General features: G+C 33.2%; 1 long non-coding RNA gene across 1 annotated transcript; it reads left to right on the top strand.

Annotated features, from left to right (window-relative positions):
- Positions 1-4,123: 4,123 nt before the first annotated feature.
- On the top strand, positions 4,124-4,629 carry LOC149640729 (uncharacterized). Its single transcript, XR_016372232.1, has 3 exons — positions 4,124-4,220; positions 4,281-4,372; positions 4,525-4,629. It is a non-coding gene; the product is annotated as an uncharacterized LOC149640729 (long non-coding RNA).
- The last annotated feature ends 1,335 nt before the right edge of the window (positions 4,630-5,964 follow it).

The following is a 5,964-nucleotide window of genomic DNA, read 5'->3' as shown; positions in this document are numbered from 1 at the left end:
TCTTTCGTAATAAAAATTGGGTCTTAGCAGCATTTCAAGTTCTTGTACGATATTTTTCGGTAATCGATACCTTTGCAAATAGTCATAATCGTCCTTAACATCGATTAGATGATTCCTTTTTGGTCGGTGAATGTTTTCTAATTCTTCTATTTCTTCTATTTCGTCTAATTCGTCTAAATCCGCGTAAGCTTCAAAAAGTTCACACGCCATTTTGTTTAAGCACGTAAAAATGAAATTTTAACCCTAAGCGTAACCCTAACCTAAAGAAACAGGACGTGGTTACTACCAAAATTCAACCCAAACAATTTCCTTTGACCCAAAACCGTAGTTCGACCTAATTCAATGGGTTAAACCACGTTGGTTACTACCAAGTGTACACTCGTCATGAAATAATTTTGAAATCAAAATAAAATCTAGAAATCATTTTGAAATCACAGTGAATTCTTGAAATCATTTTGAAATCAAACTATTCTTGAAATAATTTTGAAATCAAACTGTATTCTTGAGATCATTTTGAAATCAAACTGAATTCTTGAAATCATTTTGAAATCAAAGTTAATTCTTGAAATCATTTTGAAATCAAAGTTAATTCTTGAAATCGTAGTGAAATCATAATGAATTCTAGAAATCGTTTTGAAATAATTTCGAAATCAAAACGCAGTCTTGAAATCATTTCGAAATCAAAACGCAGTCTTGAAATCATTTCGAAATCAAAACGCAGTCTTGAAATTATTTTGAATTCAAATGGCATACTTGAAATCATAGTGAATTAATCAAAAATGCCTTGATTACAACAAGACTTAAAAAAGTATCGATAAGACTGAGGTTATCACTTGACTGAAGGATCAGATATTAATTTTTCTTTTTAATTGAAACTTAAAGGCATGCTTAAGAAAAAACAACGTTCCATTACCGTTTTCCGTTGAAATAACTTATTTTACAGGTAATCAATTTCAAAAGTTTACTTGTCTCGGGTTTTCGGGCACAATTCCATTCCCCCAAATTGTTTACCAGCTGTCGGTATTCTGGCTTATTTACCAGCAGTCAGTAATCTAGCTTATTTACCAGCAGTCGGTAATCTAGCTTAATTACCAGCAGTCGCTAATCTAGTTTATTTACCAGCAGTCGCTAATCTAGCTTAATTACCAGCAGTCGGTAGTCTAACTTAATTACCAGCTTTAGGTAATCTAGCTTTATTGCCAGCCGACCGTAATCTAGCTTAATTACCAGCAATAGGTTATCTAAGTTAATTACCGGCTATCGGTAATCTAGCTTATTTACGACCATTCAGTAATCTAGCTTAATTACCAGCAGTCGCTAATCTAGTTTATTTACCAGCAGTCGCTAATCTAGCTTAATTACCAGCAGTCGGTAATCTAGCTTAATTACCAGCAGTCGGTAGTATAGCTTAATTACCAGCCTTTGGTAATCTAGCTTTATTGCCTGCCGACCGTAATCTAGCTTAATTACCAGCAGTAGGTTATCTAAGATAATTACCAGCTATCGGTAATCTTAGCTTAATTACCAGCTATCGGTAATCTAGCTTATTTACGACCATTCAGTAATCTAGCTTAATTACCGGCTATCGGTAATCTAGCTTAACTACCGGCTATCGGTAATCTAGCCTAATTACCGGCTATCGGTAATCTAGCCTAATTACCGGCTATCGGTAATCTAGCCTAATTACCAGCTATCGGTAATCTAGCTTAATTACCAGCTATCGGTAATCCAGCTTATTTACCACCTGTTGGTAATCTAGCTTAATTAACAGCTGTCGGTATTCTAACTTAATTACCAGCAGTCGGTATTCTAACTTGGTAAAGAAGCTAGATTACCGACTGCTGGTAATTGTACCTTATTTACCACCAGTCGGTAATCTAGCTTAATTACCAGCAGTCGGTAATCTAGCTTAATTACCAGCAGTCGGTAATCTAGCTTAATTACCAGCAGTCGTTAATCTAGCTTAATTACCAGCAATCGGTATTCTAGCTTATTTAAAAGTAGTCGCTAATCTAGCTTAATTACCAGCAGTCGGTAATCTAGCTTCTTTACCACCGGCCGGTAATCTAGCTTATTTACCACCGGTCGGTAATCTAGCTTATTTACCACCGGTCGGTAATCTACCTTATTTACCACCAGTTGGTAATCTAGCTTAATTACCAGCAGTCGGTATTCTAACTTAATCACCAGCAGTCGGTAATCTAACTTAATTACCAGCAGTCGGTAATCTAACTTAATTACCAGCAGTCGGTAATCTAACTTAATTACCAGCAGTCTGTAATCTAGCTTCTTTACCATCAGTCGGTAATCTAGCTTATTTACCAGCAGTCGGTAAACAATCTTATTTACCAACTATCTGTAATCTAGCTTAATTACCAACTATCTGTAATCTAGCTTATTTACCAACTATCGGTAATTTAGCTTATTTACCAACTATCGGTAATCTAGCTTAATTACCAAATATCGGTAATCTAGTTTAATTACCAACAATCGGTAATCTAGCTTATTTACCAACTATCGGTAATCTAGCTTAATTACCAACTATCGGTAATCTAGCTTATTTGCCAACTATCGGTAATCTAGCTTAATTACCAGCAGTCGGTAATCTAGCTTAATTACCAGCAGTCGGTAATCTAGCTTAATTACCAGCAGTCGGTAATCTAGCTTAATTACCAGTCGTAGGTAATCTAGCTTAATTACCAGTCGTAGGTAATCTAGCTTAATTACCAGCAGTCGGTAATCTAGCTTAATTACCAGTCGTAGGTAATCTAGCTTAATTACCAGTCGTAGGTAATCTAGCTTAATTACCAGTCGTCGTTTAACTAGCTTAAATACCAGCCATCGGTCATCTAAATAATTATCTGACGTCGGTAACCTAGCTTAATTACCAAGTTTTACAAATTTTACACCTTTATCAAGATATCTCTCGTAAAATGCTGTAATTATATATTTTCCCACAAATACATTTAGTAATTATTTATTTTCCCACAAACATATTTAGTAATTATTTATTTTCCCACAAACACATTTAGTAATTATTTATTTTCCCACAAATACATTTAGTAATTATATATTTTCCCACAAATACATTTAGTAATTATTTATTTTCCCACAAACACATTTAGTAATTATTTATTTTCCCACAAATACATTTAGTAATTATTTATTTTCCCACAAACACATTTACTAATTATTTATTTTCCCACAAATACATTTAGTAATTATTCATTTTCCCACAAATACATTTAGTAATTATTTAGTTTCCCACAAAAACATTTAGCAATTATTTATTTTCCCACAAATTTTTTAGTTAATATTTATTTTCCATTTATTTCTTAGAATACATCAATAAATATCTGTGTAGTAATTTTTATATCTCGTTAACAAATTCATACGCGTATATTCGATTTAAGAGTCATTGCGGTTTTACCCGTACAAAAATTTTAAGCTGTAATTCATCTGCATACGCGCTTTTTTATCGCTACCACGCTGTAATAGGCATAAATTAAGGCTACATTTTCTGCAGCTCGAAAAACGCGAAAATTTCACAGAAATTCCAGAACTGCAAATTGTCTGCCGTTTCTACATTTTCTGTTTATTATCTGTTAATTGTCTGTATTGGCAGAAATATGCAGCGCGATTCTGCAAACGCGATGCAAAAAGAGAAATAACAGCTGCTAGTTTAAAACTGTAATTTGACCACAGTTATAGACATGTTACAGTTCTGCAAAAGTGATGGAAAAGTAGAAATCCAGCTGCCAATTTAAAACTGCAATTTGACTATATTTATTGACATGTTACAGGTCTGCAAAAGTGATGAAAAAGTAGAAAAACCAGCTGCTAGTTTAAAACTGCAACTTGACCACATTTATAGACATGTTACAGGCCTGCAAATGTGATGGAAAAGTAGAAATCCAGATGCCATTTTAAAACTGTAATATGACCATATTTATAGACATGTTACAGGTCTGCAAAAGTGATGGAAAAGTAGATATTCAGCTGCCAATTTAAAACTGTAATTTGACCATTTTTATAGACATGTTACAGGTGTGCAAAAGCGATAGAAAAGTAGAAATACCAGATGCTAGTTTAAAACTGTAATTTGACTACATGTATAGACATGTTACAAGTCTGAAAAAGTGATGGAAAAGTAGAAATCCAGCTGCCAATTTAAAACTGCAATTTGACCATATTTATAGACATGTTACAAGTCTGAAAAAGTGATGGAAAAGTAGAAATCCAGCTGCCAATTTAAAACTGTAATTTGACCATATTTATAGACATGTTACAAGTCTGAAAAAGCGATGGAAAAGTAGAAATCCAGCTGCCTATTTAAAACTGTAATTTGACCATTTATATAGACATGTTACAGGTCTGCAAAAGTGATGGAAAAGTAGATATTCAGCTGCCAATTTAAAACTGTAATTTGACCATTTATATAGACATGTTACAGGTCTGCAAAAGCGATAGAAAAGTAGAAATACCAGATGCTAGTTTAAAACTGTAATTTGACCATTTTTATAGACATGTTACAGGTGTGCAAAAGCGATAGAAAAGTAGAAATACCAGATGCTAGTTTAAAACTGTAATTTGACTACATGTATAGACATGTTACAAGTCTGAAAAAGTGATGGAAAAGTAGAAATCCAGCTGCCAATTTAAAACTGCAATTTGTCCATATTTATAGACTTGTTACAAGTCTGAAAAAGTGATGGAAAAGTAGAAATCCAGCTGCCAATTTAAAACTGTAATTTGACTATATTTATAGACATGTTACAAGTCTGAAAAAGCGATGGAAAAGTAGAAATCCAGCTGCCTATTTAAAACTGTAATTTGACCATTTATATAGACATGTTACAGGTCTGCAAAAGTGATGGAAAAGTAGATATTCAGCTGCCAATTCAAAACTGTAATTTGACCATTTTTATAGACATGTTACAGGTGTGCAAAAGCGATAGAAAAGTAGAAATACCAGATGCTAGTTTAAAACTGTAATTTGACTACATGTATAGACATGTTACAAGTCTGAAAAAGTGATGGAAAAGTAGAAATCCAGCTGCCAATTTAAAACTGCAATTTGACCATATTTATAGACATGTTACAAGTCTGAAAAAGTGATGGAAAAGTAGAAATCCAGCTGCCAATTTAAAACTGTAATTTGACCATATTTATAGACATGTTACAAGTCTGAAAAAGCGATGGAAAAGTAGAAATCCAGCTGCCTATTTAAAACTGTAATTTGACCATTTATATAGACATGTTACAGGTCTGCAAAAGTGATGGAAAAGTAGATATTCAGCTGCCAATTTAAAACTGTAATTTGACCATTTATATAGACATGTTACAGGTCTGCAAAAGTGATGGAAAAGTAGATATTCAGCTGCCAATTTAAAACTGTAATTTGACCATTTTTATAGACATGTTACAGGTGTGCAAAAGCGATAGAAAAGTAGAAATACCAGATGCTAGTTTAAAACTGTAATTTGACCATTTTTATAGACATGTTACAGGTGTGCAAAAGCGATAGAAAAGTAGAAATACCAGATGCTAGTTTAAAACTGTAATTTGACTACATGTATAGACATGTTACAAGTCTGAAAAAGTGATGGAAAAGTAGAAATCCAGCTGCCAATTTAAAACTGCAATTTGACCATATTTATAGACTTGTTACAAGTCTGAAAAAGTGATGGAAAAGTAGAAATCCAGCTGCCAATTTAAAACTGTAATTTCACTATATTTATAGACATGTTACAAGTCTGAAAAAGCGATGGAAAAGTAGAAATCCAGCTGCCTATTTAAAACTGTAATTTGACCATTTATATAGACATGTTACAGGTCTGCAAAAGTGATGGAAAAGTAGATATTGAGCTGCCAATTTAAAACTGTAATTTTACCATTTATATAGACATGTTACAGGTCTGCAAAAGTGATGGAAAAGTAGATATTCAGCTGCCAATTCAAAAC

Source organism: Phalangium opilio, unplaced genomic scaffold (genome assembly GCF_054372755.1).
Source record: "Phalangium opilio isolate 3A_F unplaced genomic scaffold, DU_Popi_V2 ptg000093l_1, whole genome shotgun sequence".
NCBI classification, from domain to species: domain Eukaryota; kingdom Metazoa; phylum Arthropoda; class Arachnida; order Opiliones; family Phalangiidae; genus Phalangium; species Phalangium opilio.
This window is presented reverse-complemented; position numbering and strand designations above follow the sequence as displayed.